This window comes from Thalassophryne amazonica, chromosome 1, assembly GCF_902500255.1.
Source record: "Thalassophryne amazonica chromosome 1, fThaAma1.1, whole genome shotgun sequence".
NCBI lineage: Eukaryota > Metazoa > Chordata > Actinopteri > Batrachoidiformes > Batrachoididae > Thalassophryne > Thalassophryne amazonica.
Genome location: NC_047103.1, coordinates 57,754,381 through 57,781,111, shown reverse-complemented (window position 1 = coordinate 57,781,111; position 26,731 = coordinate 57,754,381). Strand labels below are relative to the sequence as shown.

General features: G+C 40.9%; 1 protein-coding gene and 1 long non-coding RNA gene across 2 annotated transcripts in view; one reads left to right on the top strand and one right to left on the bottom strand.

Annotated features, from left to right (window-relative positions):
• LOC117501462 (neuropilin and tolloid-like protein 1) overlaps positions 1 to 26,731 on the bottom strand; it is a 318,979-nt gene that overhangs the window by 148,375 nt on the left and 143,873 nt on the right. The gene's annotated exons all lie outside the window — the stretch shown is intronic.
• On the top strand, positions 4,361 to 26,578 carry LOC117510643. The gene is made up of 3 exons (XR_004560776.1): positions 4,361 to 4,670; positions 16,043 to 16,052; positions 26,568 to 26,578. It is a non-coding gene; the product is annotated as an uncharacterized LOC117510643 (long non-coding RNA).

The following is a 26,731-nucleotide window of genomic DNA, read 5'->3' as shown; positions in this document are numbered from 1 at the left end:
AACAAAATGTTAAGACAACAATATTAACAATAATCTGATACATACAGTTGAACCATATGTATCTCAGTGGCACTTCCAGCACAATCTCTCAGCTTTAATAGCTGGCCGTTGGCCCTATGCATATATGCAGGAGCTCAGTAGCCTGCCTACTGCTATAAACAGAGCCCAGACTCCTGGCTATCTGCTGCTGGCTGCTGGCTAGCACACATAGTGGGTGTGCACGCTTTGGTTGTATAACCAAGCAGATTCAAATATCCCCCTTGATATGAATGCATCCTTTCTCTGCACATGATGCATGTGGGTGCTACAAACCTGTTTGACTCTCCTTGAAAAGATTTGAACAACTCTACAAACTTTAGTGTTTTCAGACCTGTTTATAGCAAAAACAAATGTGAGTATTCTGTCATTTACTGACTAATCATATACTGAACATTTTATTGTAAGAATATAAATACACAATTCAATACAAGTAACTTTCTTCCATGTGCTTTGTTATCCCCACACTCCCCTTACCAATATTACACCCATGATATTTGACACCATGTGTAATGAGTAGATATGCCATCCTACTTAAAAATAGTCCTTAAATCTGGTTAACATTATGGCAATACTGAGATTTTTCTGTACCTAATGGCCAATACTGCGTTATGTTTATCACTTCAAATAAATACAGGGTAACTCTTCATAATGCTGTCCCCAGGAACAAGGATTTAGACCTGCAGATAAGGTGCCAGCTCAGAGATGTAGATGGGCTCTCCCCATGCCAGGCATTGGTGGCTGAGAGGGGGGGGGGGGGGTGTCAAACCACATGAATTTTGATAGTTCTCCCCATGCCAGGCATTGGTGGCTGAGAAGGGGGGTCAATCCACATGAATTTTGGATAAAACTTATACACAATCACTATGATATAATACTTATCAGAATACAGTCTATTCTTTCTGGAATTAAGGTTTTCATTCTTAGCAGAGAGCTTTCAACCACAGGCTGTAAATTAAACCACAATCACTATGATATAACTTATCGAATACAGCCTATTCTTCTTGGAATTAGGTTTTCATCTTAGCAGAGAGCTTTCACCACAGGCTGTAAATTAAACTTTAAAAGTTTACTGGAAGGCTAAAAAATAAAGGTGTAGAGTGTACATGATGTGTGTCACTTGCCTAGCATTGATCATAATGTATCAGGCAAACATGTTTTCTGTATCACAATGGCACTCTGCAGATCATTTGAAAAAGTGAGTAGTTCTAACTGCTGATGGGGCAGCACGCTTTCAATCAGCCAGTAAGCGGGCATAGAGCCTGTGTTCTCCAATGGCGCAGTATATAGGCTGCTCATTATGATGTAAATATCATAAATTAAATTTTGTTATCAACTCTTCACAACCTGCTGTCATATTATAATAGTGCACTAGCTTTGGGGTTGATCTAATAGTTTTGGTATGTTGATGTTTCATGGCTCAAACTGTTTTTAGTGGTCAAACCTCTTCTTTTACAATTGAAAAGATTGTTCTCTAAATATACCAATAAATGCATAACTTTAAGAAATATGCAAGGCAACATTTACACCATTTAAAGATGGAATGCCTCAAAGTGTGCAAAAAGAAACCACTACTTTTGCTGATAATGTGGCTGGCGTGAATATGGCAGAACCTGCGATCTTCCACAGTTAGTTAGTCAGATGCTCCAGAGTTGGTAACCCCAATCAGCTGTATATCCACTTTCCTGACAAAAGGACAAGGAACATTGTCTACCAAGAGGCTCTTCAGAACTATTGGTCAGTAAAAGCTACATTTAAATATATATTCAACATCTCAAATCCAAAATTAACATTTGTTTAAAAGCCATTTTATTTTTGTAGCATTCTTATAAACTAGATTTGCAATGTATCAACAATTATAAAGGTCATAACATCAATTCTGATTAATGATTACAAGCATACCTGATCTGCAATATAAAGTCTGAAGAACTTCATTGTTGTTTCTTGCATTCAGCAAAATTCAGTTTTCTCTATTGGTTTGGGGATTCCACCTATTTTGGGTTTTTAGTTTAAACCTTTGCCTATTCGGACTACATATATACTTATAATATCTACAATTATGACAAATATAAACTTTGGAATATTTTGTAGACAGGGTAACCTGGGCAACGCCGGGTACCCCAGCTAGTATATATATATATATATATATATATATATATATATATATATATATACGAGGTGTATTAGATAAGAAACCGACACTTTTATTTTATTTTTATTTATTTTTTTAACTATATGGATTTGAATGACGTGCGATTACACCAATCATGCACCCTCGTGCGCATGCGTGAGTTTTTCACGCGTGTCGGTGACGTCATTTCCCTGTGGGCAGGCCTTGAGTGAGATGTGGTCCAGCCCCTTGGCTGAATTCCTTTGTTTCACACGCTGCTCGAGACGGCGCGCGTTGCTTTATCAAAATTTTTCTGGACCTGTGAGGAAATCCGATGGACACTATTCGAGAAATTTAGCTGGTTTTCAGTGAAAAGTTTAACAGCTGATGAGAGATTATGGGGTGTTTCTGTCGCTGTAAGGACTTCCCATGGAGCGGGACGTCGCGCAGCGCTTCCAGGCGCCGTCATCGGCCTGTTTCGAGCTGAAAACATCCTAATTTAAGGCTTAATTCATGCAGGACGTCATGAGGGAACAGAGAAGATTCAGAAGAGGCCGGCATGAGGACTTTATGCGGACATTCCACTGTTTAAGGACATTTTGTAATGAAAGATGTGCGTGACATTTCCGTGACGACTCGGCGAATCTGTGTGCGCCGCGACAGGAAAAACACCTCCGTGTTGAAAACCATTTGTAAAATTCAGGCCGCTTTTGATGGCTTTCAACAAGTGAGTAACTGAGAAATTGTTTAACAGCTTGGGCATGTTCCAACTTGCCCGTTAAGGTTTCCAACGGAGGTGTTTTTCCTGTCGCGACCCCCCGCGGTTGGGTCCGGCCCGACATGCGACTCTGCCCGCACGTTCTTTCATTACAAAATGTCCGTTAACAATGGAATGTCCGAATAAACTCCTCATGCCGACTTCTTCTGAAAGTTCTTTGTTCTCTGACGACTTCCTGGGTCAACAGAGCCTGAAATGTGGAAGTTTTCAACTTGAAACGGCGAGACGCTGCCGCCTCAAAGCACAGATCGCCATCAGGCGCCGTGGGCCGTCCTTAAAGCGACACTACCAGACCAAAATCTTTCATCAGCCGTTAAAATTTTACCAAAACCCTGAATTTATCGAATGGTGTCCACTCGTTGTGCCTTACAGTTTTGAAAAATTTTTTATCAAACAAAGCAGCAGTCTCTGAGCCATTCCTAAACAATGAAAAATCGACGAGAGGGTGGGCGACTCCTCACTCAAAGACTGCCCAAGGGCGAATGACGTAACCGACAGGCGTGAAAAACTCTCGCATGTCCACAAGGGTTCAAGCATGTCTGATGTAATCACACGTGATTCAAATCCATATGGTTTTTGAAAAAATAATAAGGTCGATATTTTTCTAACAGACCTCATATTATAATATATATATATATACAGGGACACCCTGCATATATATTATATATATATATAATATATATAATATATTAATATATATACAGGGTGTCCCAAAAAAGTGAAAGAAAATTAAAGCTATAGATAATCTATACACTTTTGGATACTGATATCTGTCACATGTCATCTTGAAGCATATCTCAAGGAATTTTATTTCTGGTGATCATTTCTAATTTCATCTCAGTTTGTAAGAGTTTTGGCATTCACCAAATTGTACTCAATATGCGCACCGGTCCTCGTGGTCTCCTTGCTCTCCCTTTGTTAACACTGTGAACAGGTTCTATCAGTTTGAACTTCTTTAACAAGTCCTCCATATCAGGGGCGGAATTCCTGGAGGTGGGCAGACCGGGTGGGCGGGCAGTACGCGCCGGGGGCAGGCATCGCGGGGGGGGGGGGGGGGGGGGGGGGGGGGGGGGGGGGGCGAGCGTGTGGAAAAAAAAAAAACCTGTCCAAAAAAATAAATAATAAAAAACCGGGGTGGGGGGGGATTGTCCTGACGGGGGAGTTCGTGGTTACGTTACGGCAGAGCGCCCCCCCCATCTCACCTCTCGCGTTAGGTGAGCAGCGCTGCACAGTGCAGAGTTTGTGCAGGGGGAGGGGGGAATCATTCAAGTTTGGATGAGGAGGTAGTCGAAACGGAGTAAGACATAATCATGGATAGGAAACGATCAAAGCCATCAGGTGCCCAATTTCGAAAGAAAAAGAAGAAAAGGAGAAACAAGCAAAGGAAAAGGTATGTATTGATTTACGTATTCCCGCAGCTTAGTGTTTAATAGCGAAGCAAAGACTGCAGCGAAACGAGACGAGTCATTGGATAAATGCTGGGCTTTGTCCCGCCCATCAGACGCTCAGCTCTCTGGGGTCTATGGGGCGGTGGGCTGGCCTCGGCCGGCCCAGATGCTCAGCTTCTGCATGATGATTGATGATCGGTCCTGAGGCTGATTCCCTTTTGATTTACAGCGAAATGAGCGACTCAGCGATCTTTTGGTGTAAACATCCGTGGGAGCATTTTTAATTTTCATTCTGTTCTGAGTTGAACCGAGACTTTTCTAATCCTCTTAGCTGCATTTCTTTGTTTAAGAACGACTAGTGACAAATCGAGCTTCTATTTCTGGTGTGTTTTTTTGTAGCTGCTTGTGTTTGGAGACTGACTTCTATCACTCTTTCCTGATTTCTATCGCAGTTTCGGTCCCTACCGAGCAGCGGGTGCTGCTGAGCCTCTCCACCAGCACAAAGCACCCACAGGCGGACAAACTTCACACTAGCCTCACGTCAGAGTCCCAGCTAGCGAGCTAGCTAGGTAGCAAAGCTGCACATAATGGCAGACAATTTGAATGTTGTGGACCGGATTTTGGTGAAGCCATTTGATAGTCTTCCTTACGAAGAAGCCATGGCTGCTGTCATGGCTTCAGCTCTCAATGGTTTGCAGGCCAAAGTTAAAGCAATAGCACCCCAGTGCAATGTTGTGGCATTGCTCTGCACACAGACTGAATCTGGTTCTGTCTCAGGGGTAAATGCGTATCTGAGTGCAGAATAGTTTTTGCATCACTCTACTGGGTTTGCCACATTTTCTCTCAAAATCCACAAAGAGGATGTCTTTCTTGAGTCTGCAGGCTGCTCAAGGTTGCCCAGAAAATGCTCCTACTTGATGGAATTTCACATCACGGATAGTGACAATTATGATGCCTTCCTGCAAACTTTGGTATATAGACTGTTTCCTCTTACTTCTTTGCACTTCTTGTTATTTATGACAAATTATTGTGGTTTGGCCATTTTTGCTTTAAAGAGTGTTAACTTCTTCACTTGTTGCTTCCTGTTACTTATGATACACAATAGTGTTGTTATTTCTTCTTATGTGTACAGTAATGGGTATAGAATTTACCTCTGTCGTTAGTTCATTTATTTATGATACATGATTGCGCTTTACCATTTTTGCCACTTTAATGTATAGGTTTTTTGTACATTTTTTGTCACTTCATGGTATTCTGTAATATACAGATTGTTTAACTTCTTTTGTTATTTATGTGGTGCGACTTTAATGGAGGTTTAAGTCTTGTTCATTATGGTGAATGGTACTTTATGATAATGCAAAGTGCACTCTGTTGGTAAAACTGAATGACGTGCAATATTTTGACCATCGGGTGGTGCTGTAGTGCAGTTGTGCTTTCTTAAATACCTGTACTGTACATAGTTGTAATGTGAAGTCACTGAGTCTTTTGTTTTTTTATGTTCAAAAACTTTATTGAAGTAATTATTGTTTATCTTTGTGTTTGTTATTACAGTAGACATTAAAACCGGAAATTTGTTCTTGAAAATAGCTGTTGTGAGTTCATTTGTGGGATTGTGGGTGTTCTGGACAAAGTTAGTGTTTTCATGGGTGGTGGGGCGGAGGGGGTGGCCACGTTAGTGTGCGTGGGGGGGGCACGCAGGGGGTTTCGCCCGGGAGTAAATCACTCTAGGACCGCCACTGCTCCATATTGTCTTTCTGTCTGGAGCTTTTTGAACTGCAAAATAACACTGATGTTGTTGGGGTTTGCACAATCAATTTGGTCTCAAAGTAGAATTCCACCAGTTTTCCTTTTTTGCTTGAATGTAAGCAGCATCTGCACTGCATCAGTCTCAATCTACATCAGAAGAAATTCCTCACATATCTCCTGATGTCTGAAAAAACAACAACAACAACAAAAAAAAACAAAACAGGATTCAGATTAGCTGTCGCAGAATTAGTCAAATGATTTTGTGGCACTATTTTGGGATGCCCTGTATATGTGCGTGTGAGTCAGAAAGAAAATGCAGCTGCCAATGTGCCGACCTCCCTGTCTTCTGTCCTGTCAATGTCTCCTCACTTGTTTTTTTGTATTCCATGTTGCAGAATAGAGAAGGATTGGGAAATATATTCTCATTCCCACCTTATTCTTTGCTCTTTCATCTTGTTACCTTTGCCAATCACTCTCGTGTTAGAAATGTCAAACATGCAGAGACATTGCATTATTGCATGAGGTATTGTCAGTGTTATCACCCAACAAATGAGGCCAATGGAAGCATTATCTGAATACGGTTTGTCATTCAGCTGCCACATGTTCCAGATCTGTTTTTTGTTTTCAACTAACATTTCCAGGATTGGATTCTGCATCTTGTGTCTGTCATTGTGATTTTGAAAGGTTACTGTTCTTGAGAATAATGACAACAAAGACAGCAGGCAGATTGGACTTTTTTTTATTAGTCACTCACATCACTTTGCTCAGGAGGAATGTTTAGTATTGCACTGTTAGTAATGTGACATCTAGGTCAGACACCAACTTGACAGGTAACAATGTCAGTGTGATGCATTGAGTTGTAAAGTGTTATTTTTTTTTTTTTTTTGTTCTTTTTTCAATGTCTACTCAGATATTCATACTTCACTCACATGTCATATTATGCTAGGAAAGAACCGGAACTTGTCATCCAAAGGGCTATACACAAGTAAGGTGTTTTTTGTTATTGTACAGGAAGAAAACCCCAAGCAGATCTGACTTGAAGTGAGATGGCCACCTGCAATGGCCATATCAACAGAAGCCAAAATAGAAACCACAGAAGAGATAGGACATGTGGTCACATGACAACTGCAGTTGACACAACTATGAACAGCTGGTTTTGTGATGGCAAGATATCTTTCAACAAATAAAGACAAGCTCTTGATCAGGTCAGGTTTGGTACCATGATGGTACCACACATTTGCGACATCTGCCACACTACTGAATCACTTTACGTCTGGATGGTAAGCATTGCCGGGCAGATAATAATCCATCCCCACCTTTTCAAAAATAACTATGTGTATCTACCGTCTCAGAGAATTTTAGTGTGCAGAGTCTCTGTGTGTGCTGATGCAGAATCTAAGTCATTCAGATACTGTTGGAGCTAGATACAGTGGACTTGCCATTTTGAGACAGAAACGTTTTTTAGGGCTGGAGGTTAAGTGGGGAAATGTAGCATATATTTCAGAGATCACTAACATTCTGAGTCATCAAGGTCACAGGGCAATTACATGAGCCATGAAAATCCCATAAATTAAGATAATGTGAACAGAGGTAAAACCACTTGGAAGGGGTATTGCTGTAATTTGAATAATTAGGTCACCTGCTTAGAAGGTATCAAAGCGAGATGCAAGATTCTGTTTCTGAGGTTAACTTTTTGTTGTGAAAGTGTAGGAACACGGACCCACAACAGGGGGGCGCAATGAACGGACAATGGAGGAAGGGAATAACAATGTTTACTATTGTGGAATGAGCACAATGAATACAACAATCACCAATTTGGGGTCGAATCGCTGGTGTCGTGTGGGCAGGCTCGAAGGTAGGAGACGTCTGTCTCAGTCGAACAGGAACCACCCAGATCTCCTCTGCCACCGAACCCTGGAAATACCTGGAACCCGCCAAGTCCCGAATTCCCAGGTGGCCACTGCCTCCGCTCGTCGGATCCGGTACTGCTGGCGGGAGAGAGCAACAACACACAGGTGTGGATGCGACAGGCACCCAGTAACGGAGAGGGGAGAAGCCGCCTCCACCTCTGTCAATGTATAGCAGGAAGGTGAGTACTTATCCAAGCAATGTAGCTACCAGTAGTCAACAGTCCTGAAAAGGTTTACAAGCTTTAGCTGGTTGTTCAGAATATGAATGCAGAGAATATTACCTCAGTCTTAGGCGATATCTCGGCACTGAGGTGGAGACGCCGTCCTCCTGATATACCTCTGTGCTGAGTGGAACAGCTGTGTCCGGTGATGGGTGACAGCTGTCACCCCGGCTGCTCCCATAAGGCGGCAGCGCCTCTCTGGTGCCTGGAGCCCGCACTCCAGGCAGGGCGCCCTCTGGTGGTGGTGGGCCAGCAGTACCTCCTCTTCAGTGGCCCACACAACACTTTCCTCCAGTTTTACAAAGAATGAGCAACAACACATTCAGAAGAAACCTGATCTTAGGTGCCTACTGAAGAGGTGACTATATGCATTATTTTCATTTATGCCCCGTTATACCGGACTGAGACCTATATAAGTCCTACAAGATCATGACATTTTGTCAACTCTCATAAGTCTTGGCTGGGGTCTGTTGTGATCTATTTGCGTTTACACCAAGCTTACATTGTGACTGAATTGTGCGAGTGAAAAATACGTTAATATCCATGATCATTGATGCAACTCCAAGCAGAGTCATTCGAGAGTCTATTATGATCCATAGGCTCAAGCTGAGAGTTGAGACCTGTGAGAGTTTATGAAGACAGATTATGAGACCCATGTATCTGTTAACTGGTCGCACAAGTTGTGCGAGTATTTTAAACAGTTCATTGCACTCGTACACGTTGAAGACCAATGGTGAGCATTGGCAAAAGGATCTTTTTTCCAACCATGGAGACCCCACTGTGACCAGCCTGCAGCCCAGTGGGAGTCAGCGAGAGGCTGTTTGTCGATTGCAACTTGGCCGTGGACTCTGTAAATGGGGTGTTACATTCACACATTTAATGTAATTTAATTTCTCTTCATACTTTATTAATGCCAACCTAATGACTGGGTCTGTTTGTGATGGGTGTGAAAGGTTAAAATGACTCCACAGAGTCCAGCACAACTGAAGAAGATGAGCAGTGAAACGTCTTCAGTTTAACAGTCCAATGGAAGACTTCATCACCACGTTACCTAAGAAGGGCTCAATAAGAACGATATCCATATACCATATAACTCTGCTGCAACAGTAATAGTCAAAAAATATTACCACCATGCAGGGGCGCCACCAAGGATTTTGGGCCTCATGAAAATAAATTTTCCTGGACCCCCCCCCCCCCCCCCCCCATATTATTTTGTCAGTATTATAATTGTATTAGGGGTCTCTCTGGGCCCTGTCAATCATGGGCCCCTAGAATCCTTCTCCTTATTCTCCCCTTTTCGGCACCCCTGCCACCACGACCACCACTGAACAATCCAAAAAGACAACGTTCCTTTTTACCCATAATAACTTTATGACATCACAGAGCAAGAATGATTAAGACAATGATAAAAGGGCATATTCTAAGGCAGGTCTTGTTCTCAACCAAAATGTCACTGACTCTTGAGCTCAAGCACAACTCTTTGTATTTAATTAATTTAATTAGCTTATTATGCACCAAATCACAGCAAAAGCTGTCTCAAGGTGCCTTACATAAAACAAGTCAACATAAAATTGAATAAATAATTAAAAATGAATAAAGAAATTCAAATACATAAATAAAAACAGAAGTAAAAGAATAAAACAAATAAAAATAAAAACTATCCATAAGAAAGAGAATAAAAATAGGTTTGAGTCTTGACTTAAAAATGTCCACAGACTCAGACTGCCTCACGGTCGCAGGAAGACTGTTCCACGGGGTGGGAGCACAATATGAAAAGGCTCTTTGACCTGCTGACTTCTTCTTCACCCTGGGAACACAGAGAAATCCTGCATCCTGCGACCGCAAAGCCCGGGCCGGCACGTAGAGTTCCACCAGATCAGCCAGATAAGATGGCGCCACTCCATGAACAACCTTATAAGTCAATAACAAAACCTTAAAATCTGCTCTCACAGAGACAGGGAGCCAGTGCAAAGATGCCAAAATGGGTGTGATATGTTCAGACCTTCTGCTATGTGTCAGAAGTCTGGCGGCAGCGTTCTGAACCAGCTGAAGACCCCTAATGCTGGACTGTGGTAACCCTGAAAATAGAACATTACAATAATCTAGTCTATAAGAAACAAAAGCATGAATCAGGGTCTCAACATCAGCCATGGACAGGATGGGGCGGATCCTCGCTATATTTCTCAGATGGAAATAAGCAGTCCTAGTAACATCCCTGATGTGGAGGTCATTTTATCTGGATATTCCACTGTTAAAGGAGATTTTTTTAATGAAAGACGTGCGGACGGATTGCAGCGTCGGCTCGCAGCTGCCGCGACGCTCCGCCACAGGAAAAACACCTCTGTTGGAAGCCTTAAGGAGAAGTTGGAACATGTCCAGCTGTTAAACAATTTCTCATATACTCACTCCACTGAAAGCCATCAAAAGCCGCCTGGATTTTACAAATGGTTATCAACACGGAGGTGTTTTTCCTGTGCCGCTGCACCGTGCCGGCTGCGTCCCGACGCGCAGACCCGTCCGCACGTCTTTCATTAAAAAAATCTCCTTTAACAGTGGAATATCCGGATAAAATGCTGAAACCGACTTCTTCTGAAACTTCTCTGTTCTCTCACGACGTCCTGGATCAATAGAGCCTGAAATGTGGAGGTTTTCAGCTTGAAACAGGCTGACGACGGCGCCTGAGAGCACTGCGCGACGTCTCGCACTGTGGGAAGTCCTTAAAGCGACAGTATCACCTCAAAATCTCTCATCAGCCGTTAAAATTTTCACTGAAAACCATCTTAATTTTTCGAACCGTGTCCACTTCGATGTGTCTCACAGGTTTAGAAAAAATTTTGATCAAACAAAGCGCCAGTCTCTCAGCAACTTCTCAGACAAAGGAATTCCGACGAGGGGCTGGACGACTCCTCCCACAAGGAGTGCTCACAGGCGAATGACGTCACCGACAGGCGTGGAAAAACTCACGCATGCGCACGAGGGTTCAAGCATGTCTGACGTAAAAACATATGAATGAAATCCATATAGTTTTTGAAAAAATAAAAAGGACCTATACTTTATTGACAGCCCTCGTATATATATATATATATATATATATATATATATATATATATATATATATATAATATATAATATAGTAAATGTAGGCTCTAATTATCAAAATTAAAATTAAAAAAATGCTTGAAATATCTGATTAAAAAATATTGAGCTACTGTACTATATTAAATTTTTTTGGAAATGCACCTGTATATGAACTTTCAATGTGGCGAATCATATTATGATACACATACCTCCACGAAAGACTATGACCACACACCATGCACATAATAAATCAGGAGAAATACATACAATATGTTGTACAGTAATGTTGTGAGTAGCGTCATTGACCTAATTTCCACCAAAGTACCATTTGCATGAATGTCCCACAGATACACAGAAATACATAGCTAAGAAATATCAAAATGCCATTGTGCTGTCTGTGCTGGACATTGTATCTCTTTCACAATGTGTAATCTCCAAACAAATTATTAGAGACAACATCTATGTGCAAATTCCCACCCCCATTTGTCAGCAGTGATGGTATTTCCTCCATCTCTCTACCACAAATTCTACTTTACAGCTTTAAGGAAGGATAAGGCCCACTTGGCAGAGGGAATCCACCAGCACAATAAGAAGGCAACAGGAAGCTGGCCAAGCAGTAGCTCTCAGCAAAAGCTGTATGGTTCTAAGCGGCAGAAAAGCTGCACTGCAACATAGATTTTGCTACATGTCTGCCAGATTCCAGCATGAATAAATAAACACTGCAAGATAAGTCCAATTTTCCCTCAGCCCAAAGGTTTTAAACCTGAACACTTCTGACACCTGCTCTGATCATTCATTATCTTTTATTCACGCGTATTATTTCCCAGGTTCCATGTTAAATATAGTTCGATCTACTTTTGACGAGTGCCACTGAATAAATGAAATAAAGCTCACTTGTGCTTGACATAGCAAACAGAGCCAGATGAGGAGATTAAGGCTGCTTAATCTGTTTCAAATGTGGTTCTCACAACCAAATTACTCAACAGGTCACAGTTCACTTGTTAGAAAACAAGAGGTTTCTGGTGAATAAAATGAAGCTCAAAAAATTTTACTGCTTGAGCGGTTGCACTATGCCCGCCCCACAAACATTTCCTTCTAGGCCAGTGTGTGCTGGCAGAGGCTCCAGGCTTGTGTGAATGAACAGGTTGGATGATGATGACACTGTCACACTGGTGTTTCAGTTTTATTTGTAACAGACTTACTGGTAAGCCCTGACTGCAGACTACAGTCTGCAATGGCTGACTGATTGGCTGGTCAATGACAGTGTATTTAACCAAGCAAGATGCATGAAGTGTTCAGATGCCAAACTCAGAAACTCTTTTTTTATTTTATTTAGAAAACTGCAGTACAAAATGGGGATTTAAAGGAAACACCTTAGAAAATGCAGATATTTCCATAAATAAAATAGAAAAGATATGTTTAAATTCTTACCTAAACAGCAAAGTGCATAATGTGTTTTGAATCTGAACCCTTCACATATACACACAAGTGCATTAAATTGTATTTATCATACTGAGTATGCTATATTCAAAGTTATGTACATACATGTTACATTTGATTTTGTCTTATAATGGCTTTTATAATTTTGTACTGTTTGTTTTATTTGTAATGCTTTTAATCATGACATGTAAATGTTCATGTTAAAGCACTTAAAATTGCATAATTTTCTTCTAAAATCTGCTACAAAAATAAAGTTTCTATTAAAATTTATTAAGAGCATTCATGCATATTTGTAAACATCAACTATGGTTGGTGATGCTTTGGAAAATGGCTTACTTTTTGTCTACAATGTCTACATTGCAAAATCTTGTAATTCAGCTCACACAGGGCCAGATTCACTAAGATCCCAGCTACTGGCTGCTTAATTGTGTGGACAATCCAAACTTTTGGGCTGTGGGGTGGAGACAGTTTTGTGGGTGATTTAAGAGTAAATGTACAATTGATATAATGATGACGTGATGTACACAGCAGTATGTAAATTAGCATTTTGCACGTTAATCACCGTAAACACAAAATAAAAATTTAATCTACCACTGCCAGATGTGGCCCTCATAGTTTGTTACACACGGTTCATGCAGTGGCAGTACAAACAATCTCTTAATTCAGTTATTTAAGTATTCTCCCATCCATGGCATTTCAACAAACTGGTGAATAAATCGGCTGTATTTTGCACAGTGAGTCTGGCAGAACACATGCAGTGCACACACATTTACAATAAATTATTATGATTTTTTTATTATTTTACTGAAGGCAGCATCTCTGTGCTGCCAGAACAGCCCTCTGTCTCGCACGATCAAGTTAACGCCATGGTTTCAAATTCACAAAATGCAAAAGCTATCATTCATTCATTTTCTATACTCGCTTACTCCAATCAAGGGTCACGTGTGGCTGAAGCCTATCCCAGCAGTCAATGGGCGAAAAGGGAGGAATGCCTTGGACAGAACATCAGTTTAAATTTCAATTTATTTTCATTTATATAGCGCCAAATCACAACCAAGTTGCCTCAAGGCACTTCACACAAGTAACGAGTCATTACCTTACCACCTCCCAGAGCAAGCACACACGTGACAGGTAAGATAAACTCCCTCTGATGATTTGAGGAAGAAACCTCAAGCAGATCAGACTCAGAGGGGCGGCCCTCTGCTTGGGCCATACTACCAAAACAATGTACAAAACAATTCACAACACGAATATACAGGAAATGTTGCCGGTGCACAGGACAGGAGGGATACAGAAACAGACACCACACCCATCTCTGGATGAAGCTGCACCTCAAACAGAGAGAAAAAAAACAATCAGGCATCAGAAAGACAACAAATACAGTACAATTTCTTAGCATTTAACAAGAAAAACATAAGTAATACTAAGGTGACCAGTCTATTGCAGGGCCACATACAGACAAACTCATTCACACCAACACCTAGAGGCAATTTATATTTTCCAAGTCACCTAACTTGCACATCTTTGGAAGTGGAAGGAATCCGGAGCCCTCTAACGGAACCCACATGAGCACGGGGAGACAGAAAGGACCAGGCAGGTAGCAATCCCATGACCTTCTTGCTTTGAGGCAACAATGCTAACCAGTAAACCCGCTTGCTGCCACAGATGTTAAATCTGACCTTGATAAATCATGTTATGCATGCAAAGCTCACCTATTTCCATGTTCCCCATCATAATTTTGTACATTCGGGTGGACACACACCAAATTGCACATTCATTACGGCCCCTTCACACTTAACACAAAGTTGGGTGAAAGAAGCAGAAACCGGCCGCAAAACAGCAAAAAACAAACAAATAAACAAACAAACAAACAAAAAAACCCAAAAACAAACAAAAAAAGAATTGGGGAGCCGGAAAAAATTCCACCCGCTGTCGGGAGTGACCCACAGTCGGACAAGGCAGCGACGATGTCGCTGCCATGTCTGACTGTGTCGATGGCTCTCACTGTGCCATGAACACAGTGAGAGCCTGCGGAAAGTGTGACACCACATCGCACTCCCACAGCAATGGAGCAATTAGATGCTGGACATATGTCCATAAATCAATGAAAATATGTAAGCCCAAAATAATGCAAGAGCACAGAGTCAGAACATTATAGGAACAATGAATGTACTGTTTAAATGTAACACAGTTATGTTACTGGTCATGAAACTGTTCTCACCGTCAGAAAACAAAACAAAACACACCACAGTTTCTAATATTTAATTCCTGTCATAAAGAGCGGACAATACAAGTATTAATCTCCTGTTCCTCTGTACATGACCCATGGTCATGGATGTAAACAAGGTAATGGACTGACATGAATGATGCTGTACACTCATAGCATGACCACATCAGCTGGCTCATGTGTCCTGCTGTCCAGTGAGTGGTGCGCCGAAGGACACCGCATCATGTAGACCATAACTCATGTGGTGGACATGACATTCGGATTGCCAGCTGAGTGTTCACATGATCAGACGGATCTTTTTACATGGGGCAGCCTGCCTGATGATGTGCAAACTGGCGTGGTCGCTGCTGCCCGCATTGCAAAGGCGATATGTCGTTTTATGTATTTCCACGTGAGGACAGCATGCTGATGCACGCTCCTCACAGTGGAGTGTTGTGAGGTCATATCCTGCATGGCACGACATGTGTTCTCCAGCTGTGACTTGCAAGGACACAGTTCTCAACAGCTGCTGCTGGCATGGACACGCCCATCTCTGCGGACCAACACAGCTCACAGAAAAAGCCTCACTCTCTGTCTCTTTGTTCTGTGATTATTTATTTTATGTATTTGTTAGGTAATTATGTATGTAGTTGTTGTATTTATTAATTTTTCCTGCCTCTGTTCTCTGTGTTTTTAATTTAATACATCATGTGCACTGACTCACTGTTAGTTCCAGCTGACAGTGAGTCGCTGGCCGCCGATCAGCTGAAATGCTTGGTGTGTCCACAGCACTATGAGCAAAGCGATTATACATGAATGAGTTCACGCCTTTCCCCTTATCGTATATATGTTTTTTATTTTCCACTCTTTCTGTCTGTCACGTGGACTACAATTTATTAGCCTGGCCAGACGGCTTATGACACAAATCACACTGTGCCGTGTGCACTCAGATGTTGCTGGCCGGTCCCCATGTGATCTTGTCTGTACGTAATTATCAGCATGTCATGAGAGCATGAGAGCCCGCCCACACATGTGCATTGCTTGGAGTGTTCATGCTGTTCATGGCACAATATGAGTTCTTCAGCTGAGTTGCAAGTACATAGTGGTCAGCTCCAGAGGTTGGACAAAGTCACCAGCAAGTCACTGTCAAGTCATGAATCAACAAGTTACAAGTCTCAAGTCAAGTCCCAAGTCAAGTCTCAAGTCATAATGACCACCAATTGTTTGCAAGCTGACTTGAGACTTAACTTGAGACTTGTGACTTGTGACTTGCCGATTCATGACTTGAGAATGACTTGACACTGACTTCGCCCCATCTCTGATAAATAGGGTACATCAGGAACCACTGCGGGCACTAACAGTACTACTACTCTTAGCAGTACTGCTGATCGGTCCAGTAGTTCAATTGTATTCTTATTGGTGGTTTCTGTAGAACAACAACAAAAAGTGAATTAAGAATACAATTAGCAATGCTTTATTTTCTATATACCATTTAAGAAAGAGTTAAGTGCAACCACTATTCTGTTCATTGTGAAGTCGCCCAGACACGCACGCATGCACACACACACACACGCACACACACACACACGCACACACACACACACACACACACACACACACACACACACACACACACACACACACACACACACACACACACACACACACACACACACACACACACACACACACACACCATGAGACAGAAAGAGAGCCGAGCCAGATAAGAACACATGCCTTCAGCTCTGCACACAAGGCTCCAAATGAGAGAGCTTGAAATTTCTATCTGTAATTTCTCCAGTCCTAAAGCAGTACCATTAAGGAGCAGAGTTTTTCAATACTCCCATCTTTAATAATTTAGCACCTGTACCTGTTTAATACTGAGTTTCGGTACCTATCCCTCGTAAGGTGTCATTTCACAAGATTCTTCTAAATATGAATATGGAAAATGTGGTGTATATATAGCTGCAATACTACTCGCGCTCTGATTGGCCGATTACCAGTCAGATATTTTCCCATATCCGTACCAGTTACCATGATAATTGGTCCGCGACGCGTATTTTCATTACAAACCAGGAAGCAAAAAAACACGATTAAAAAAAACAAGTCGGACATAGACATACTCCATAAATATCTAAACAGCATCTGAAAAAATACACAAATTGAAAGCTTACCAGCTAATGACTGGACCATCTGTTGGCATGTTCTTCATGGAGATGAAGCAAACAGGTCTGACTATGAGCCGTCAACAGCTTTCATATTCGGGTGATACTGTAACTTTGCGTGTTTGCAGCCGATCTGCTCTGCGTCAGCCTGATCCCGTCAGATCTCAGAATCTAAGCAGTGCAGTACCTGGTTAGTACTTGGATGGGAGACCTCTTTGGAACACCAGCGGCTGTGTGTGTTTCTCCAGGTTACACTGGAGTTGCGTCAGGAAGGGCATCCGGTGTAAAACTTGTGCCAAATACAAATGCGGATTGGGCTGTATCCACTGTGGCGACCCCGAACACAACGGGAGCAGCTGAATGGACAAAAACAACAACTGTAAGTTTGCGTGTTTATATATATAAAATAGCCATATAATAAACAAATTATTAACCTCGCTTTTCGGCCTGTACGGGGATATTACACCTCCGTGTTTTTTGCACAGGCCTCGCTAATGCTCGGTCCATACTGACAACACGTTGGTCTGATATTATCAGTTATCAAGTTGTTCACCAATGAATATGGCTTTATACACCCTGGAGAAAACCATACACCCTTAGGCCGAAGGCTGAAGGGTGTATGAATTGTACTAAAAAACTCTGCAAAACTGCGAGGCCGCGAAAGGGATTTACGTTCTAAAAATAACCCGCGATAGGTGAAATCTGTGAAGTCAGCGTTATTATAGATGTTTTAAGGCTGTAAAACCTCTCACTACACACTTTATACACTTTTCTCAAACAGGCATTAACAGTTTCTTACTTTTCTCTCCTGTGTAAACACTCAAAGTTCAAACCTTAGTAGAAAAAAAACAGAACGTTTTCCTATAAATAATTATGATGGCTTTTAGAACTAACAAATTTAATTTTAACGATCAACCTACGAGGTTGGACACATAAGAAATTATTAATAGTGACTCACCAGTATTTCACAGTTCCTCTGACCGCGCCTCTTAGTCGTGGCACCGCTCCACTGTCCGGATTGGCTGATTACTCGGGTGGTATGAAAAATATTACCCGTCCGCGAAAAGGGTGTATTGCTATTTATTCTTTAGTGTTTTATCCAATCATATTGGCATATCATTTATAGGTATATGAAAATTCCCCGTACAGACCTTGCGGTCAGTTAATAATACTTTAATATTTATTATTGCAAGTAAATATGGACATACACATATTTTGTGATGCCATCAATTAAATTATATTGTGGTACCATCACAAAAATCTATTACATTTTGTGAGGGTATCATGATCTAATAGATTAGATCGCTTTACGTGATGCCATCAAACTGCCGTGAGACTGCTGTGCTTTGTCCCACTGCACTGAAAGCTGTATTTAATGATTATTCTCGCTTGTTCAAAATTAGTTACACTTTGAACGACATAAATCATTAATGCTATGCCACATGCAGTGTTACTTTAAGACATAACAAAGTGTATTTTCAACTTTCATAGAGAGGACTTTAACAATATAATTGTTCATGTGTTGTTTTGGGGAATACCAGAGAAAAGATACCCAAGCTGAGTTTTAAGCCCGTATCCTTCTGATGAGTAGATGAAAGTACAATCATAACATTAACATTTAAAACTTATAGCATGCATCACAAGAACCTTTGCTCGTTTCTTATTCAGCTTATGGACAGAGTTAGTGTTACATATCTATTTGCCACAGCCAGGTGAAACGTAGGCATCCCCTCAGTCTTCTCCAGCCACTGGGGTCCTCAGCGCTGAGGCACCAGCATGCTGCATTATGCAAATTTCAGGTCGTAGCTGGCATTCCTTCAGTTGCCTGGATACAATGCAACATTGAAACTACTCATTTGAGTGTCTCTAAGTAACTGTTCATTTGATATATTTATTCAAAAGGTTCATCAGAAGAGAACTAGGCTATGTCCAAATATGTGTACTAGATGCCTATATAGTAGGCAAAAAGCAGTATATTACAGTCTGCAGCATGTATACTCAGTATACATTTAGTATTAGTCAAACAGCACATGGATAATCTACTACTTTCATAGTGTACAAACAGGCAACACTACACTATCCCACGATGCAGCCAGAGCCTCATAATCAATGAAGAAGAATTTCCCAGGAAAATTCAAAGAAGACTGCAAACATACATAAAGCATATGACACATATGCACATATGCAAGATACTTGTGAATGAATATTCATCGTCTGTAAATGTCCATGATGACGGTGGCATTATATGTCTATATTGTGTCCCTGGTACTCACTCACTTACTTCTAGTATGTGCTACAGTAATGGTTGCGTAGTATATACTAAGCAGTGTTAAGTGTGTACTAAGTCTTTGGATTCAGGGCTAGTACCAAAAACATTTAGTCACTGCCGTGGGTCAATGGTTCATATTAAAGGCTCATGACGATGTAATAAAGTAGGAAGCTATATGAGCCTAAGGTCTTGGACCTTCATTCTCCTCCAAGGTCCAAGATCACACTTGCAGAGAGTTAAATTAACACTGTTATTATAAAACTGAAATACAAAAAAAAGTCCAAGACCTGTGTTTGAGATCAAAAGATGAATATGAGGAGCCACATTAGAATGTCAGCTTTCTGTAATTTATCCAGTCCTGAAAGCAGTACCATTGAAGGGTGGCGCTTTTCAATACTCCTGTCTTTAATAATTTAGAACCTGGCCCTGTTTAATACTGGGTTTCGGTACCTGTACCTAGTAATGTGTCATTTTACAAGATTCTCCTAAGTATGAGTATGGAAAATGTGTTACATTTATTATTGTAAGTAAAAATGGACATACACATATTTTGACCCCTCCAACAAACTTTTATTTTTACCACTTTTGGGGGAGTTCAAATTCTTAATTGGGGTAGAGGGTACGACCTCTCCAATCTCTTCTGTAATTCAAACGATGGATGGTACAACTCTTTGTTCAGCCCAGTCTCACGGTATTAGATCATGATGCCATCACAAAATGTAGTAGATTTTCATGATGTGGCAGTCTAACCCTAACCCTAACACCACACTGCAGGTCCACAAAACAGCCCAGTGTCATGGCAGTTTGCAATCTATTAGACTGTGATGCCATTATGAAATTAGATCATGATACCATTAGAATGTCAGGTTTTATTTCCTGATATTTATTCTAGATGTGTTAAATAATATCAGACCACCCAATTTGTGACTAAGCAAAAGTACTGGAACATGTGCCAAAGATGTGACCCAGGTCTATCCTGTCTCACGTAGTACTAGTGATGGGCATTGATATGTATGGGCATTGATTTTATCGATATCGATGTAATTATCGATACCACTTATTGATCCGATTCTTTACTGATTCCCTTATCAATACCTCCTGTGAATTTTCTGTGTAGTAAAAGTAGGCTTTACGGGTTTTCTATTTCAACAGCATTTTGGTCACTGGATCCTTGATCTCTGGACATAAACAAAAACAAAGAAAATGTGTAAATGGTCACTGGACCCTTGATCTCTGGGACAGGTTCATCCAGGAGTCCGCAAGACCTTATTTCTGACATTATTTTGGTGATTAGAGATGTCCCTATTGATTGTAATAAATATTCCAGAGAAAGGCAAGAGATTCCCTCAGATTTTAAAAGAACAGGCCTGAAAGATGATTCTGTTGGAAGTACTTTAGACATAGAATCAGCAGGTTAGGTGAATTGGAAACTTTATAGTTGTCCAGGTCTCCCTTGTAAGAGATCTTGATCTCAATGGGACAAACCTGGTTAAATAAAAATTAAATGAAAGTGGGAGGGGGAAGTGTTAGCTTTTTAAATACTTGAAAGACACTGGACTTGAAAGGATTTACAACCCCAATTCCAATGAAGTTGGGACGTTGTGTGAAATGTAAATAAAAACAGAATGCAGTGATTTGCAAATCCTCTTCAACCTATATTCAATTGCATACACCACAAAGACAAGATATTTAGTGATCAAATTGATATGCATACTTTTTTGTTTTTGTGCAAATATTTACTCATTTTGAAATGGATGCCTGCAATACATTTCAAAAAAGTTGGGACAAAAGACTGGGAAAGCTGATGAATGCTCAAAGAACACCTGTTTAGAACATTCCACGGGTGAACAGGTTAATTGAAAACAGGTGAGTGTCATGATTGTGCATAAAAGTAGCAGCCCTCAAAGGCTCAGCTGTTCACAAGCAAAGATGGGGTGAGGATCACCACTTTGTGAACAACTGCATGAAAAATAGTCCACTTTAAGAACAATTTTTTCTCAGTGTTCAATTGCAAAGACTTTAGGGATTCCATCATCTACAGTCCATAATATAATCAGAAGATTCAGAGAATCTGGAGAACTTTCTACACATAAGCGGCAAAGCCGAAAACCAACATAGAATGCCCGTGACCTTCGTTCCCTCAGGCGGCACTGCATTAAAAACCGACATCATTGCGTAAAGGATCTTGCCATGTGGGCTCAGGAACACTACAGAAAACCATTGTCAGTTAACACAGTTCGTCGCTACATCTACAAGTGGAAGTTAAATCTCTGCCATGCAAAGTGAAAGCCATACATCAACAACATCCAGAAACGCTGCCGCCTTCTCTGGGCCTGAGGTCATTTGAAATTGACAGACGCAAAGTGGAAAAGTGTGCTGTAGTCTGATGAGTCCACATTTCAAATTGTTTTTTGGAAATTATGGACGTCATGTCCTCCGGACAAAAGAGGAAAAAGCCCATCCAGATTGGTACCAGCACGAAGTTCAAAAGTCAGCATCTGTGATGGTATGGGGGTGTGCTAGTGCCCATGGCATGGGCAACTTACACACCTGTGATGGCACCATCAATGCTGAAAGGTACATCCAGGTTTTGGAGCAACACATGTTGCCATCCAAGCAACGTCTTTTTCAGGGATGTTACTGCTTATTTCAGCAAGACAATGCCAAGCCACATTCTGCACGTGTTACAACAGCGTGGCTTTGTAGTAAAAGAGTGCGGATACTAGACTGGTCTGCCATCAATCCAGACCTGTTGCCCATTGAAAATGTGTGGGGCATTATGAAGTGCAAAATAAGACAACAGATACCCTGGACTGTTGAACAACTGAAGTCATAGATCAAGCAAGCATGGGAAACAATTCCACCTATAAAGCTTCAACAATTAGTGTCCTCAGTTCCCAAAAACTTATTGAGTGTTGTTAGAAGGAAAGGTGATGTAACACAGTGGTAAACATACCACTGTCCCAGCTTGTTTGAAACATGTTGCAGGCATCCATTTCAAAATGAGCAAATATTTGCAAAACAATAAAGTTTATCAGTTTGATTGTGCAGCTTATCTTGGTTCCTCAGCGGAGCGTTTGCAAGACAAAAACAAATGTGTTTTCGTCATGGGAAGTGGTCGGAGCCATCTCCAACCACCAGCTAGCTCCGGCATAATGTGAATTAAAGAATAACCGATAAGGGAATAGTTAAGCAAAACGGCTATTTATATCGGTGGATCAAATCATTTCTTATCGATTCTTAACAGGAATTGGTTTTCGATACCCATCCATACCCGGGACACAACAAAATTATAGTAATTGATTGTCTAACTTGTAAATAATTTACTAACCCATACTGAAGAACAGAATACTTATTTCAGCATTGACCGCAGATGTGAGTTGAATTGTGAATGAGTTAGGGCCCTGTCCCACTGGGGAGAGGATTAATTGTGCATGAATTGAGTATACAAAGCATGGGCATTCATTGTCGTCCGCAACAAAAATGGCCAAAAATGACAAATGTCCCAGTATGAATTACGGATATATTAATAATATATAGCGAATATATGATGAACAATCACGGTTATATAACGCATGTAGTGAGGAAACCAATCCGACACATTGAGATTATCACGGCAGTATTACGGGTGTATTATGAATGCATTGCGCAGGTGTTGCGCGTGCACAGCATCTGCATTGCGGTCATAAAATAAGCGCACTCGGGCTGTCGGCATCACTATTCACACCAACAATACAGCCTCTGGAGCATTTGCTGGACTTTACAAGTTGATCACAGAGTTAATGTTCTTGTTGCCATGCGAGGGTTAACTGTTCATGAGTTTGGGGAGCGGGAGGGAGGAAGGTGCTCAGGGTGTGAGATGGTGTTTTGTTTTGATTTTTTGAGAGTGTGACAGAAAACAGACTTCAGCATGCGTTGTGGCTAAACAGCAACTCTTCCTTTTATTGGTGTTAAATAAAAGTCCTGGAGGAGACCCGACTGCAGCACCTACGTCTCTGTGGATTTACACAGCCGGACCAGCACTGACTGGCAGGTATGTCACTTTCTGCCACATATAATACTTTGGGTTTATGTGACGTGTTTGTTATGCATTCACAGATTGTCCGCAAATCAGCTGCAAAGCAGATGTAATAAAAACACTTTATTCATGGCCAATCTGTATGCAGTCGCTACAACATATTTTAGTTTGTGATGTGGACGTGATGGGCACGATATATATCCGTTTTATACACCGTCCCGGTCTGCTGCCAAGCAGCAAATCCCCGTCAGTTGCGGATATCAGCGGTTAACGGCAGATATACAGCGCATAGAGTGAGTATGTATTGTGTATGAATTGAGTATGTATGGAGTATGTAAGGCGGATGTCATCTGCAGCCAAATTTTGTGCAGCTCAAAAATCCTGGCAATGGAAAAACGTGCCTCCGCAGATAGTGGTGGATGTGTGCGGGTGTTGGCCAACTCATACAAGTATGTTTCACGCATATTGCGGATGTTAAGCGAATATGAGCCAATTTTGTGCGCAATCCATACGCAAATCGTCCTAAACGCCAGTGGGACCGGGCCCTTAGTCTGCATGTGTCGCCCCTGTGATAGACTGGCAGGATGTCCAGGTTGTACCCACCTGTCATCCAGTGACTGCTGGGATAGGGTTCAGCCCACCCCATTAACCTCTGTGACAATAAAAATGGAATAATCACATTTTGAAAAATAAAGGATATTTCAGTTTTACGGTTTGCATTTGTCTTGTTGTACAGCAGTGCATTAAAAAGAAGAAAGAAAAAAAAGTACTGAAATCTCTAAAGTCAGCACAAACATTGTTTCTAGAAAAGATGTTTCAGCTTTCTTTTCTTTCACACAGAAAGGCTCTTTTTGTGTGGTGATCATTTTGATATATTGCATTTCATGCACAATATAAAGGCGGATAACAGCATGCAATTGCTAAAAACCATGTCCATTTTCCCAAAATGTTTTCACACCACGTAATTCTTTTGCAAATTTAAGCTCTTCTCAGGAAGCAAATGTGATGTGAAAGGAATTATTGTCTAAGTGCAGCTGAAGTTTGCCCGTCAAGTAACTGTGTGAATGTGAAAGGAAAGAGGAGTGCGGTGGTTTAGTAAATCATCACCGATAACACCAAGAGTACAGCTGCTGAGCTGTAACTGGAAGATACACAGTGTGGTGTGAAAAAAGAATGGAGGCAGGGTACAACCTGTCCACTGGAAAGTGGCACAAAATAACAGGCTGACACACAAAAACAGGAATTCACTGCTGAGACAGTAAGAGAAGGACAGGGTCAGAGGTGTGGATGCATTCTGGAGTAGAAAGAGAATAAAGAAACAGCAGTGTTGAGAAATAGCAGGGGCTCGAGAAAAGGATGGCAGTGAAAGAATAAAATGCTTTGAAACATAACAGAGAAATGACGATATGTGGAGAGATAGTGTGAATCAGAGCCTGACAGAAGCAGAACACAATGGAGGGGAAAAGGCACATCAGAAGCTGTCTAAAATCAGGCAAGAGGCAGGTGATTAGTCACGACTTAAAAGATATGTCTGCAGGCGAGTGACTGCTGATGAAGCATAGCTATAGGAAGAACGGGTAAGAGAGCAAAACCACCGGCCAATTGGTCTAGTGCTGTCCTGGGAGAAACAACATCTGTCTCAGCAAAAACGAGTTAATCAATAACTATTCGACTAAGATGTGCACACGTGCTGCACCGGACAGAGAAGTTTGCAACTACAACGCTGCTGGTTTAAAGTCAAGGTCACAGGCCATGTTCAAAACTTGTGCCCAATGCTAATGTTCCAGGTTATGCTTATTATCTGTTTTTTTTTTTTTTGGACAATACTGTTCATCTGCATTGTCCCAGTCCACACAGTTGTAAATTGTTACTTACTGTGGCTGGAGAAGTAACCTCCAATCGACTGGTGTCTCGTCAAAGAGGAGTCATAGATGCTCATCTATGTCACAGTACAGAATCCAGGGATACACCTGAGCCTAACTTGTGGCCTGTCTTCTCATACATAGGGGGGTATTTGCTATCGAATGACTATTTTGATGATATGGTTAAAGACACAGCTATCATTACTGTGAAAAACTAATGGGTGATTCTTTAACTACGGGCACTATTGGCCTTGTAAATGTAATTTCCACCACACCATTGCCTTACAATATAAAGCGCCTTGGGGCAACTGTTTGTTGTGATTTGGCGCCATATACATGTGCTCTAATGTCACTGTTTATCTCCATAGAAACTACCCAAGCAATCTTTCATACAAACTGTTTAAAGGGACATTACAGTGTTGTGGTGGAAATTACGGCAATAGTGTGGGACAACTACATTTTGTTTAAAAAAATCACAACAGTTGTATGACATTGAATACCCCAATTATGTTTTGATTATTTTACTGATATTTTATTCAGAGATATTTTAAAACATTAGAAAAATGTTTTTTTTACCATTCATTTTTATCATTGAAGATCAAAAGTCTGAGTGTGGGACAAGCACAAAACGGCAATATTTGCATATAATGATGCTGAAAAAAGGTGAAAAAGTCATCATAGACTACTAGAACAAATTTCTTAAAACATTTTAATTGTAAAGATAACTGTAAAAGTGTGAAATTTCCCCTTTTTTCTGTTTTTCATACAATATGATCAAAGACATTATAAGTGCCCGTAGTCTAAGAATCACCCTAATATGAAGTGACATGCCACCATTTTCTGGCCACATGAGCTTGAAAGGTCAGACTCAATTCAATTCCATTCCATTCAATTTATTTATATAGTGCCAAATCACAACACAGTAGTGCAAACCCTACTCAGTTAGGAAACCATGAACTCTGACACTGACAACAATATACAACATCAATAAAAAGCAATACAAAATACAAGAGATTTGATTACAACTAACAGCAATAAAGGAAAAAAATGGATGAAACATCAACATTTGATAAAATGCAATTCAAACAACTAAAATGGGGTAAAAGTGCAAATCAGACCCACTGAATCAGTGTCAATTATGAGAAACAGAGAAGAGATAAATCTTCAAACTAGATTTAAATGAGTCCACAAAATCAGACTTGTCTTATCACAGTTGTCAAAAACTGTTCCATGGTAAAGGTGGTTGATAAAAGGCTCTATAACCAGGTGACTACTTCTTCATCCTCAGAACACACAAGCTCTGGAGGTCTTGGACAAGATCCTGGTCATGATGTCCCGAGAGCAGACACCATGACTAGGTACATATGATGCAAGGAAAATTAACCAAATATGAGGGTGCCAGCCCATGAAAAATTATATATATATATATACATATATATATATATATATATATATAATTGGAATAAGATGATAAAACTTTCTTCTCCTAGCCAAGACCCCAGTA